The sequence below is a fragment of the Canis aureus genome, chromosome 11, assembly GCF_053574225.1.
Source record: "Canis aureus isolate CA01 chromosome 11, VMU_Caureus_v.1.0, whole genome shotgun sequence".
NCBI lineage: Eukaryota > Metazoa > Chordata > Mammalia > Carnivora > Canidae > Canis > Canis aureus.
Genome location: NC_135621.1, coordinates 7,142,218 through 7,155,657, shown reverse-complemented (window position 1 = coordinate 7,155,657; position 13,440 = coordinate 7,142,218). Strand labels below are relative to the sequence as shown.

Here is a 13,440-nt window from a genome sequence, read left to right as displayed (position 1 = left end):
TGTAAAGGATTAATGGTGCATGTGCAACACACACAAAAATGGATTAGATCATAATTCACATTTCTTACAGATTTCTGTGGATAAGGAGAGAAAATATTTGGGTGAAAGATCCTCAAGGGGCAAGAGTTTCTTTAATCTACCCCTGTAATAATGTGGATAGTGTCTGAATTGATCTTTCTGTAATGTTTAAAATATTAGAGAACATGGAAATGTTATGTTTATGTACAGGTAGGATCCAATGTGGGCAGTAATCATTATAGTCTTGATTATAAACCCATACTGTTGGGCAGCCCGGGTGGTCAGCGGTTTAGCACCGCCTTCAGCCCAGGGCCTGATCCTGGAGACCCAGAATCGAGTCCCACGTGGGGCTCCCTGCATGGAGCCTGCTTCTCCCTCTGCCTGTGTCTCTGCCTCTCTCTCTCTCTGTGTATCTCTCATAAATAAATAAATAAATAAATAAATAAATAAATAAATAAATAAATAAATAAATAAAATCTTTAAAAAATCCATACTGTTATTGACATATTAATGGTGCTGCCTACTACATTTTGGGGAGCAATGGAGTCAACAGAGAAGTGTCATAGAGCCTGCTTGTGAGACTAAATAAATATTCTCAATCAGTGCATACAATGAGCTGGTGTAGGTTACTGGTATACCAAATTATTGAATCCTTTCAGCTCTTATGGCCTAGGAGGCTTTGAAACAGCTGAAGGCTCAGAATGATAAGCAAGTAACACCTCTCTTTGCCTAAAATGACTGAGTAAACATTATCACCATGTTCAAAAATTTGAAAAGCACTACAAGAACACTCAGGGCGAAGAACACGAGAAAAGCTAAGGTGACAATGGCTTTTCTAGCAAAAAGTAACAGAAAGAATCAGAAAGATCTGAGTTTGGGTCTCAGCATACCTAAACTTGTGCTCCCTCAGTTTGTTCAATTGCAAAATGGTGTTCAAATTTCATTTACTTTAACATTTAAGGATGAGATAACATATGAAAAATCCTTTCTACAACTGCACAGAGCTACATGTGTGTGAATACATGCAGTCTCCTACTTTCCAGGTCCAGCTACCCTTTAGGGCAAGTGAGTGTTCATCAATACCTCACAGATGAATAAATATGCATTTGTGACATTAGAACTAGAGTCATACCACGGAAAGGGGAGGAATTTGCAGTAGAAAAGACTTGAATTTAGATCTTGGCCCTTGAGCTATTGAGCAAAATAGTCCATTTGAACCATCATATATTTTCTGAACACTGACAGAAAACAAATCATTAAATATACTTTGTAGGGTTATTTGTAATGTTTCTTTCCATCTGTCTACCTATCTACCTATACACATGTGCTCACACACAATACCCTCTTCATGTGTAAAATGGGGATAATAAGACCTATATGACAGATTATTGTGATAGTGAAAATCAAAAATAATAGATATAATAATGTAAGTTCTATGTCACCTACTCTTTCCCCATGTGATATTCATCCCAGTCATTTTAGCAGAGAGTTTTTCAACCTCAGTACAATTGATATATTGAGTTGGATAATTCCTTTTTGTGGAGTGTTGTCTTATGCATTGCAGTATGTGAAATGTTCTAGACATCACCAAATATCCTCTAGTGGAAAAATGGTCTTCTTCTAAAGGGAGTATAGGTTTTTCCAGGACAAGAAACCATTCCCAAATGGGAGGTAGTTGACAGGGGTCATGTACTAGCCTTAATGAGTTATAAAGGAAGAAGATCTCAAAAGAGGATCCAAAGGCGACACTCCAAAGACATGCCATCCCCTGACAGACAATGGTAAGAAACATTAGGGGCTATCTGAATCCTCTCTGGTGGCTAATATTGACTAATAATGGACTCTATCACTATTATATTATTACTATTATTATCACTTTAGCTACGTTAAATAAATTGATGTTGCGATTAACTGATTAATTGATCCCTGAGGTTAACTGAATTTAAGACTACCATGCGTACCGAGAACAAATCACAAGAACTTAGATCATATGGAGCTGAAGATATAACACTGTAACCCATGTTGCATTTTGAAATAGATAACCCTCCTTGCTATCTACTGCCAGCACTCTGATGCAGACTGTGCATCAGAGCATGATCCCGGCTCAGGGCATGATTCCGGGTCTGGGGATCGAGTCCCACATCAGACTCCTTGAATGGAGCCTGCTTCTCCCTCTGCCTGTGTCTCTGCCTCTCTCTCTCTTTCTCTCTCTGTGTGTCTCTCATTAATAAATAAAATCTTAAAAAAAATAAAAGTTGAAGGTGGTAGGATATGGGATTCTAGTAAATAGATTTTCTTGTATTAGTCACAGTAGATGGGAGGAAAGAATGAAAGATGCTTGTGTGCCTCATGCTTGAAGATGTGGTCTTCCAGGCACTAGACCATGTAAGGAACTAACTCAAACTATATTTGACTGAAATAATTTATTTCTATTTCTGATCAAGAATCAAGGAGTAAGGGCAGAGATTTACCTTTGTTCATCAAAGTCATACCAGATGAATTTCTATGAATCAACACAAGTGGGTTATGTTTTTCCTTTTATATCTGTTTACTTTAAGTCTGACAGTGGTTGCTTAATAGCAGCCTAATAACTAAGGAGCAGAGAGGGTAATCTATATTCTCTTTCTACTGACAAGCCAGAGTCAGGTTATTTTTTTCCTTTTTAAAAAGAAACAATAAGGTGATATCATCAAGATGGCCAAATAGGAGGTTTCTGACTTCAATCCCACTTACAGAGAGACCAACTAGCAGCTATCCATAGACAGGACACCTTGGTGAAAATCCCAGAATCCAGGGTTTTGGCAGAAGCATGTTCTAGGGCCATTGAGATAGAAGAGCCACATTGGAAGGGTAAGAGGACTGTTTCACTCTGACTGCATTGCTCCTTCCCCAGGAGTGGTGCACACAGGACTCCGTTACCTATGGTCTCTCCAGTGGGCAAAAGAGAGCTCAAGGTGGCCATCCTGTTCCACAGCATGTAGGATGCTTCCCACAAAGGCACTTGGGTCTTGCCTCATGGGGACCACTGAAATAATTGGGGTGCCTGGACCACCAGGGACAGAGACAGAGAAGGGGTCATGGGTTACAGAAACCAGTACGTGGATATTGGCTGACCATGGTCTTGTAGGCAGTGGTGCCCAAGCTGACATTCTGGCCATGGCTCCATCTGGCCAGGGGAAGTCGGCTGGCATTTCTGCCTGGTTTGAGTCCCCAGGAGAGAGCCTTAGCAGCTGTGGAGCCCATTCTATCACTCTACCTGAACAGGAAAGCAAGTCAGCAGCCCCATCAACTGCTGAATATAGTTTCCAGGCCTGTCCCATCTGAAAGTCTGGCCACAGATGCCAGGAAGTTGCAGAGAAAATTCTATGGCATATTAGTGCAGAGAAACAAGTCAGTAGACCCACCCAACTGCTGAGCATAACCTCCAGTTCCATTTAACCAGGAAGCCCAAACAGCGATTTGAAGCAGCCTTAGAGGCCGGCCTATGGTATGCGCAGGCTGAGAGCTCCATCTAACAGCTGAGCCCAACCTAGTGGCCCTGCCTATTTGCTTAGCAAGGACCCTGGTGCCACCCAACCAGGAAGCATAGATAGTGACCATGCCCAACCACAGAGCACAACATCTATGCACACCTAACTCACCTAATTGTGGGGCACAGCTGGAAGCCCCGTATGACCAGAGAGCCTGGCCAGTGAGCTCGTCTAATAGCAGGGCACAGGCAGCACCTGCCCAGTTCTGGAGCACAGCCCAAGGCCCTGTCTAATCATGAAGCCCTAGCTGAAGCCCTGCCTGAGCAGTGTCCAGACAGCTGTACTATCCACCTGAGGAGCACAGTCTGAGGTCCTATGTGACTGGGAGCAAGTGAAGACCACAGGTTACAGCACCAAGTAACTGCAAACTGCGACCAACAGCACCACCCTGCCAGGGAACACACCTTGTGACTGCACTCACCCGGGGAGGACTGTGCAGCCCAGCCAGTGGCCCAATTTAAAATAGGAAGTGATAGCTATCAATAATTATTTTATGTAAGTGGATTAAATTCTCTAATCAAAAGAGTGGCTGAACAGATTTAAAAGAAAAGAAAACCAAGATAACAGTGATATGCTGCCTACAAAAGATTCACGATAGCCTTAAAAGACACATAGATTGAAAATGAATGATGGAAAAAGATAATCCCAGCAAATGCTAACCAAAAGAGCCCAGAGGTAGCTAAACAGGGAGAGAGAATTTTAGAGATACTGCAGATTTAGTTCCAGACCACTGCAATAAAGTGAACCAAATACACTATATGGTTTCTCAGTACACATAAAAGTTACATTTATATTAATTCTGTCATCTGTTAATTATCAACAGTATATAGTATATTTTATATTTAAAATAGCAATGTATACACCTTAATTAAAAAATGCTTCATTGCTGAAAAATGCTAACCATCACCTGAACTTTTAGCTAGTCATAATCACTCGTCACAGATCACACAATAAATAATGAAAAAGTTCAAAATACTGTGAGGATTACCAAAAGGTGACACAGAGGCACAAAGTAAGCACATGCAATTAGAAAAATGGTGCTGATATATTTGCTTAATACAAACTTTCAATTTGTAAAAACCACATTACCTGTGACGTGCAATAAAGAGAAGTGCAATAAAACACAATATGCTTGTACTTAATTGCAGACAAAATAGACTTTAAGCTGAAAATAGTCACAGGAGACAAAGAAGCTCATTATATAGTAATAAAGGGGTCATTTCACCAAGAAAATATAACTATAGTATATTTAGTATATAGTATTCATGTACCCAACATTGGATCACCTAAGCATATAAAGGAAACACTAACAGAACTAAAGGATAAATAAAAACCAGTACAATAATTCGGGGACTTTTTGTACCCCAAACCACACAACAGATAGATTATCCAGACAGAAAATAATATGCAAACAGTGACACTGAAGAACACTGGAGACCAAATGCACCAAACAAACCGTATATAAAACACTCTACCCCACAGCAGCAGAATCAGTATTTCAATCGCAGATGTAACATTCTCCAGGACAGATCTTATATCAGGCCATAGCACAAGCTTTAACAAATTTAAGACACAAATTATGACCACAATGATATGAAATAGAAAGCAATAATAGGAGGAAGACTGAAAAATTTACAAATAGTCGAAATTAACCAACACATTCCTGAACAACCCACATCTCAAAGAAATAAAAAGTGAAATATCTTGAGACAAACAAAAACAGAAGTACAACACATCGAAACTTACGGGATGCAGCAAAAGTTGTCCTAAGGGGAAATTTATAGTGGAAAATGCTTATCTTAAGTAAAAAGAAAACCAAACAGAAACAAAAACAAAAACCCCTTAATGTCTACATAAAAACCCTTTCTGTACGTAAAAAGATCTCATATAAAATCTAACATTTAAAGAATTCATGTCAATCCTTTTCAAACTTTTCCCAAAAATTGAAGAGGAGGTGGCACTCCCAAACGTATTTTACCAGGCCAGCATTACCCTGATACCAAAGCCACATAAGGGCATCTACAAGAAAACCATAGACCAATTTCCTTAATGAACATAGATGAAAATATCATTAGCAAAGTTTCAGCCAACTGAATTCAACAGCACTTTAAAGGGAGCATGCACATAATCAGGTAGGCTTTATCCTCAGATATAAGGATAGTTAAACGTAAATCAATAAATGTCATACACCTTATGAACAGAATGAAAGATAAAAATCACACCATCTTCTCAATTGTTGCCGAAAAAGAATCTGACACAATACAACATCTTTTCATGAAAAAAAAAACAAAAAAAAAAAAACACAAAAAAACAAAAACAAAAAAAATCAACCCTCAACAAATTTGGTGTAGAAGAAATATACCTCAACATAATAAGGGTCACATAGGACAAACCTTAGTTAACATTATAGTCAACAGTGGAAGATTAAAAGCTTTACTTGTAAGATCGGAACAAAAAACAAGGGTGCCCACTCTCACTAGTCTTATTCAACATCGTACTGGATGTATGAGCCACAGCAATCAGGTAAAACAAAGAAATTAAAGGCATTGAACACCAATAAAAAATAAATTTATTATTAAAAAAATAATAAAATATATTAAAATATTATTTAAAAAATAAATAAAAGGTATTCAAAACAGAAAAGAAGTAATACTGTTTGTAGAGGATGTGATTTTACATATAGAAAATTGTAAGGATTCCATCTCAAAACTGTTAAAATAAACAAATTTAATAAAATTGCCTGGCTCTCAGCTTTTGTCAGTGCATCCATTTCAAAAGACATTCATCTTAAATAATCATTACCACCTACATGAGACAACTACTTAGCAAAAACAATCAGACAGGGTATCAGGCCTCCCCTACCCATGAATTCTCTCTTTTGGCAGGTCCTAAATAACCTACATAACTTACCAGTTGAGTAAACCCTCTTCTTTCCAATGCCCTAATTCTCACTTTTATGCTTTAAATTAGCCAATAAAGAGTGAACTTACAAAACTCTAGACACTCCACCCTGGACCCTAATAAAGAGGGCGCCCAGGTCTACACTCGCTTTCTTCCTTTATCTGTGACCTCACTGTGGGGCCCTCAGTTGAGTGGTGAGAAATAAATCTAGTGACCTGTGAGTAATCAATCAGGTTTCTCAAGTTCCTTGATGGTTTTTGAAGTTTGTCCTGCAATCAAAATAAGAAGGGCCAGTCCAGCCACCAATACTGGCTCTCATGGGAAACAGCCTGTTGGGGGCTTACTACTACTAATACGGACTGAGGTGAGTGCCTTAGACATTCCTAGCTGGTAACATTGTTATTACTAGGCTGGGATGACAGCAATTGGGTAGGGTACAGGTTTGCCTACTTGCATTGGTAATCCACTAAGGGGAAGGCCCTTTAGCAGCAACTGGCTAACCCAGGAGAGTTAACACCATTTGGGAAGGCAGCATCACCCACTGGAGGTTCCCCATAAAGTTATGTTCTGCTGTGTATTGCTTCTGTCCTGTGTTGCCTGAGGGATCTATCCCGATGTGTCACTACTGCTGTAATAATTCAACAATCTCTCCAGAGCACCATGATCAAGGTCAAAGGGTTTAATGAGATGGTTAGAACAACAGTTATAGAGGCCTTAAGTGACTACTCATACATGTAAGTGTCCCCCACGCCTTGGGCCAAGTTGGGTTAAGGAGTGTGGACTGGATCACAGGGCTATTAGTACTACTCAAGGTGAGCCTTGAGGGTAAAACCATAAATCAAGGATTTTCTGGTAGACAAGGAAGAGAGAGACCTCCCCCTGGGACTACTGAGTCCGTAGGTCATCCTGGGACTATGTGTTCTAACCTGATGAGTGAAATAGTCTTGCAACATGAAACTAATGGCACCATTAAAGGGGAAAAGCAGCTTTCGTGGGGCCTGTGCTCTCTATGTGGCTGCCCACTCACTGCTGTTGCTCTTTATTCTCCAGCTTGACAGAACTTTAAAGGCTCTATTCCTAAAGAATTAGTGGACAGATAGATGTCCTGAGCAGCTTGTGTCCATGCATCCTAAAATCCCTAAGGAGGTTCATCACTTCCTGGATAAATGCAACCCCTCCCCCCAATGGAAGCTTCCTGGGCACTGCTTGATTCTTCTGTATACCAACATGTCAAGGCTCTGGTATTATGCTCCAGAGACCTAAGGGCTTTCCCCAAGTACTCTGTGAGTGATGAGCAAGTGAAGTTGGACTCCAGTCCCAGAGAGGTCAATTGGAACACCCTGGAGAGGGAAGTGGCAGCTTATGAAGAGGGCTCAGAGGGAGGTTTTCCACAAATTTTCCCATAACAATAAGGAAGGTCAACATAACAGGAGAAAACCAAAAAGCAGAAGCTGAAGTGGAAAATTAGACTTTAACTGAAATTCAAACCTTTAAAGATTTTGTGTAGCAGGAAGGACAGAAAGAAGCTGATTGGCAGGTGCTAGGAAGAAGCTCTGAATTGTTGCATATGGCCACCAAAATGTGCCAACTGGCAGGTATCTCTAAAAACCGTAAAATCTATAGTTTTCCCCAAGATGCATCAGGGCTATATGCATGTTTCCTCTGAGATACCACAGATCCTAGGTCCCCTCAGTTTCCCCCCTGAATGGTGAAGTACAGTGAAATATGCTTCGGAAGGCCCCCCTGCCATTAGGGGAAAAGTTGACAGGGTTTATCCAGATGTTTGGTGAGGATGAAGTAGGAGAAGGAAAGAAAAGTCCCCGGATATTCATACCAGGGCCCTCCCTTTCCTCACTTGGTATTTATTGCCTGGCACTGTGCCTATCCTTCTGGCACAGTGATCACTGCTAAGGCTCACAATGAGTGGAAAACCTGAGATAAGGCCAGTCTCCTGCTGTGCCACATTGGCCTGGTCCAATGGGCTCATCATTTTTGTGACCGTAATAGTGACGCAATGATCATTTCATCATTTGTAACACTACCGAGGCTCCATTTGACCTTGAGTCCAGAGAATTCTTTTGACATGGTGCTCTCTCCAATTAGTGGGTGGCACTACATTTTATTGGGATTGCCAAAACCATTCAAAAGGTACTTGGAGCCTGTTGCCATGGCTGCCAGACATGGAGGAGATTCTTGTTCAGAAGTCCAGATACTCCAGACTCATGTCCCTCCACTCCCTCTGCCCCAGAGGAGTTCCCCTTGAGAAAATTTCCCTTAATAAAAGGGCTCTTCACTTCCTCCTCAGTAAATCCTCTACATAATTTTGCCACTATGGGAATAAACAGGAAACTTTCCTGGGAGTTATGAAACCTCAGGGTTCCTAGCCAGTTGATCACCAGACAGCCAGTTCTAAACTCTAGTCCCTAAAACTAGCCTTCTCCAGCTATGGCCCCTTTCTACAATCCACCCTCTTGCCACACAGTTACTTCTAACTCTTCTGTCGCAGACCCAGTCCCCACTCCTTCTTGTGCATCCTTCCCTCATCTCCAGGACTGGCATACACTTAAGCTTCTATCCTAGGAAACCAGTGGCTCCATGGGGCTTGTCCTACCTCCTGGGGACAACTGCTCCTATACTACTCTGGTATTCTACTGGGACAATAAAAATACATAGTCCTTTTTGGTCCTGTTAGACACCAGGGCCCAAATCACCATCCTTTCAGGCAATCTCTCTAAATTCCCAAAGGGGAAGCCTTTCAATATAGGGAGCACTGTTGATAAAACAAGTAAAGGTGAATGATACCATTCTGATGTAACTGTTGGAATCATTTGACTCAAATAGCTTCTTCCGGTAGTGGCCCCTTGGCTTTTTTTTTTTTTTTCCTATTTTAGGCATAGATGTATTGATACTGTGCCAAGCCACATGGAACAAGCCCAAGTTCTTGGCTTTCTTGGGGGGAGTCACCAAATGGATGCCAGTGACTCTTCTTCCTCTAGTCAAGATGATAAACACCTCCCAATACCAACTTAAGCAAAGCACTGAAGCCAGTGCCCTGTCATTAAACATATGCTTGAGATGGAGTCAATTAGCTGACAATCTCCCCTTTCAATAGCCACAGTTGTCCTGTATGTAAGGCAGTCACTAATGAGTAGTGCCTCACCACTGACTAGAGAAACCTCAATGCTTAGATTCTTCTCATTAAGGCTCCAATTCCTAAAATTATACAATTGAGGACCTACAACGGGCTGAAGAATGTTCTTTGCTGTCACTGACCTAGCTAATATGTTCTAACCTGTTCCCATTGCGGAAGAATCCCTTACCAATTTGCTTTCATTTTTGAAAATACAGGGTACATTTACTTAGCTCCCAATGGGATATTTAAACAGTCCTGCAATCACACATAACCTCTGCTGCCAGGATTTAAATACCTTACAATTGGGAAATTGCCATTTTTGGCATTATATGAGTGGCATGCTGAGGGGTCCTTCTGACAAGGCAAGTCTACACATTCCCACTTGCCATCTACACTAACATGGCTGGGCAATCATTCATCTGTCAAGCTTCTGGGCATCATCTGGTTCTCTAAGAACTGAAATATTCTCTAGGTGTCAAACATGAATTGCTCACTATTAAAGTACCTACTACACTCAGGCACCACACATACTAGGACTTTTTATGTTCGGAGGCATCACATTCCTCACCTCTCATTAATTTTTTGCCTCATATGCACAATCATATGTAAGTCTGTTGCCTTCCATTGGGGTGAGGCTCAACAGTGCACTTTAGAAGCTTCAAACAGGCAGCTTGACAAGACTTATCTTTAGTCCCACCTGCATTCACCGTCTTTGTTTTTAAATTAATTTTTGGCTCTGTATTCTGAGTCAAATCATTGGCAACACTTGACTATGTGTCCTGGAGTCTCTGGACCAAACATAAATCCATCTGGCTTCCTAAGAGGTTTTGGACTAATGATTTTGCCTAGCAACAGCCAGATATACTCTCCTTGAGCTCCAACTTCTGGCATACTATTGGTTTCTTTTAGAAATCAAAGCCCTAATCAGCCTCCACCCAGTACTGTTCTGTTTCCAAGTTCCTATAATGGCCTAGGTTAGAGATCCCTCCCAGCGGAAGCTTAGTATAGCCATGGATGCCTCCATGGTGAATTGGAAATGGTACTTTTATGAGAAGGCCAAACCTGATGTGAAAGGTTTTTCCAAATCACAGAAGGATGTGGCTTCCTCCATACTCAACCCTTGCCCAAGGACCTTGCTGAACTGGTAGTGGCACCCCACTTCCTCTTCATCCTGGGGACCTCTCTAGCACCAACTTTCAGAGACTGACAGGGAGTCAGTGTTCTTCACCAGTGGCAGTGCCACCATTGTAGGTAATGCATCTCAGTGGAAGGCCATGACATTCCACCCTGCCCCAAAGCACCTCTCTAATTAAGGAGGGCACTCCTGGCTCAGCCCAATTGGTGGGACTCATAGCTGTTCACCTATATCCCAGGGAGGCCATAAAAAAGGGCCTTTAAATATTGACACTTTCACAAACTTCTGAGCTGTTGCTAACAGCCTTATGGTTTGGTTAGTCTAGCCAATGGCCGAGGGGCAATTTTCTCACACAAGGCAATACCATTTAGACTTCTATTCATGAAAGGAACTAGCAGAACCCCTAACTCTCATCATAACTTATGTTCCCACTCACTAACTGTTCTATACCAGAAACCATTTTCAACAATAGACCCCCTCACTAAGACCTCCATACCCTGCCTGGTACAGGCTGCTCAAGGTACTACTGGCCCTTCCTAGCAGCTCACTATATGGGCCCACACAATCTTAGGTCACTGGCAAATTTATGCTTTAAGAACTTGAACTCAAGTGAGAGAACTCCTCTTTCTCCTTCCCAGCAGCCAAAGTTGTGACAGATGATTGCATTCCTGCTCCTAAGGTAAATAATGGAGGCTATACAGATGGGGATATAGTTCCTGGGGAGCCCAACCGTATTCCTGCTGGCAAAATAATTTCATCGTCTGACCCGCTTCTTTTGCTGCGGCTCCCAGATACAAGGACAATCGCTGATATCTAACACAGGACTACCATCTAGATTTCTGCTTCAAAACACGAAATTTCTTTCCTTACTAAATTTATTCTTACTCCCTTTGGATTACCAGACATTGATTCTGACCAAGGTACTCACTCCATCTCCCAGGAGACTCAACAGTGGGCCTACCTACTGCTGTTGAACGTTCATCTAGCCTACCACCCCCAGATGACTGGCGTCATTGAGCATCATAATAACCTTATTTTCACTCCAGAATGGACTGAACTCTTGACCCCAGCCCCTTTGATTCTGACTCCCTGAGCTTAATTCTCACCTCCTGCCTGGGTCTTCACACTACACATACCAACTATTATATACCCTCTAAAATTCCACTTTTGTTTTTTTCTGGAAATCCTTAAGCTCTTATCTTCCAAGATGATGTTCTTTTTTATTTTGTCTTCTGACTCACTGTTCCCTTTTTGCTATGATTTTTTTTTTCAACATCTCACCATTTGCTTCATACTGGCTCAGCTAAACATCTGCCTTCAGCTCAGGTCATGATCCCAGAGTCCTGAGTTGGAGCCCCATGTCAGGTTCCCTGCTCAGGTGCAAGCCTGTTTCTCTCTCTCCTCCCCATCATGCTCTCTTGCTATCTCTGTCTCTCTCAAATAAATTAATAAAATAAAACAGTAACATATTATATACTTGAAAGTTGTTAAGAGAATAGATTTTAAGTATTCTCACCACAAAAAAATAATGCTACACTTGTGAGCATAGAATAATGTATAAACTTGAGTTGTTATATTGTACACCTGAAACTAATGTCACATTGTGTGTCAACTATATTCAAAAATAAATAAGTAAATAGGGCAGCCCGGGTGGCTTAGCAGTTTAGCGCCTGCCTTCATTCCAGGGCATGATCCTGGAGACCCAGAATTGTGTCCCGCGTCAGGTTCCCAGCATGGAGCCTGCTTCTCCCTCTGTCTGTGTCTTTGCTGCACCGCCCCCCCCCCCACTGTCTCTAATAAAAAAATAAAATCTTAAAAAAAAAAAATAAATGAATAAAATGAAATAAACAAATTTGTCCTAATGGGGAAAAATGTAACGGTAAGCATATGAAGTGATGAAGTGTTAGCTAGTACACAGTAGTGATCATTTTGCAAAACATATGATTTTGCAAAATCATATATTTTCCAAATCCAAATCAACACATTGAATGTCTTAAACTTATACAATGTTACATGTCAATTATACTTTCCCTGGGAAAAATACACACATTCCTATAGAAAAATAGGCTACTAAGAAGTATTTTCTTCAAAAGAAGTAAGTGAAAATATTTTATCTTTCATGAAAGCCTAAGGAAGTAACCAAAAGTAAAAAGTTTTATATTCAAAGATATTTTTGCACATTAATATCCAAACATTGAAAACAAGGTTAATATCTAAACCAAAAGAAAGGTTAAATAAAGAACATCATAATGATAGGATGGTATACAATGTTTTAAATCATGTTTTCAAAGGATATTTAACGGTGCTGAAAATGTTATAGTAAGTTTTAAAAGGAAAGTAAAAAACACAAGAATGAAAAGAAACATCAAAATGTTAACTTTTGAGTGGTGGGTCATGGGTTACTTTTTTTTGTTTCAGCATTTGTATCTAGTTTCTAAATCTTCTAAAGTGAGCATATACTACTTTTATAATCAGAAGTAAATACTATTTTTAAAAGGTGAAAAAGAAATTGAGCACAAGTGTATCCACTGGGACCTGAGAAGAGAAACTCAAATTGAGGAGGCAGCCATTGTGATCTGAAGGCTGGGCCATAAGGGTTTTCATTTGCTTACTCAGTTATATTAATGTTTGTATAATAAAGAATAGAACAAGATAAGTTCTATGAAAAGTTCTTGAAAAGTTTTTATAATCAAATGTTGGGGAAAAATAGAAACCAAAAATGA

At 40.5% G+C, this 13,440-nt stretch overlaps 1 long non-coding RNA gene across 1 annotated transcript in view; it reads right to left on the bottom strand.

The window, feature by feature from the left end:
* Positions 1 to 11,717, bottom strand: part of LOC144323309 (uncharacterized) — a 66,594-nt gene extending 54,877 nt beyond the window's left edge. Inside the window, exon 1 of the long non-coding RNA XR_013388721.1 lies at positions 11,646 to 11,717. This is a non-coding gene — a long non-coding RNA (uncharacterized LOC144323309). The remainder of the gene's footprint in view (positions 1 to 11,645) is intronic.
* Between the last annotated feature and the right edge of the window lie 1,723 nt (positions 11,718 to 13,440).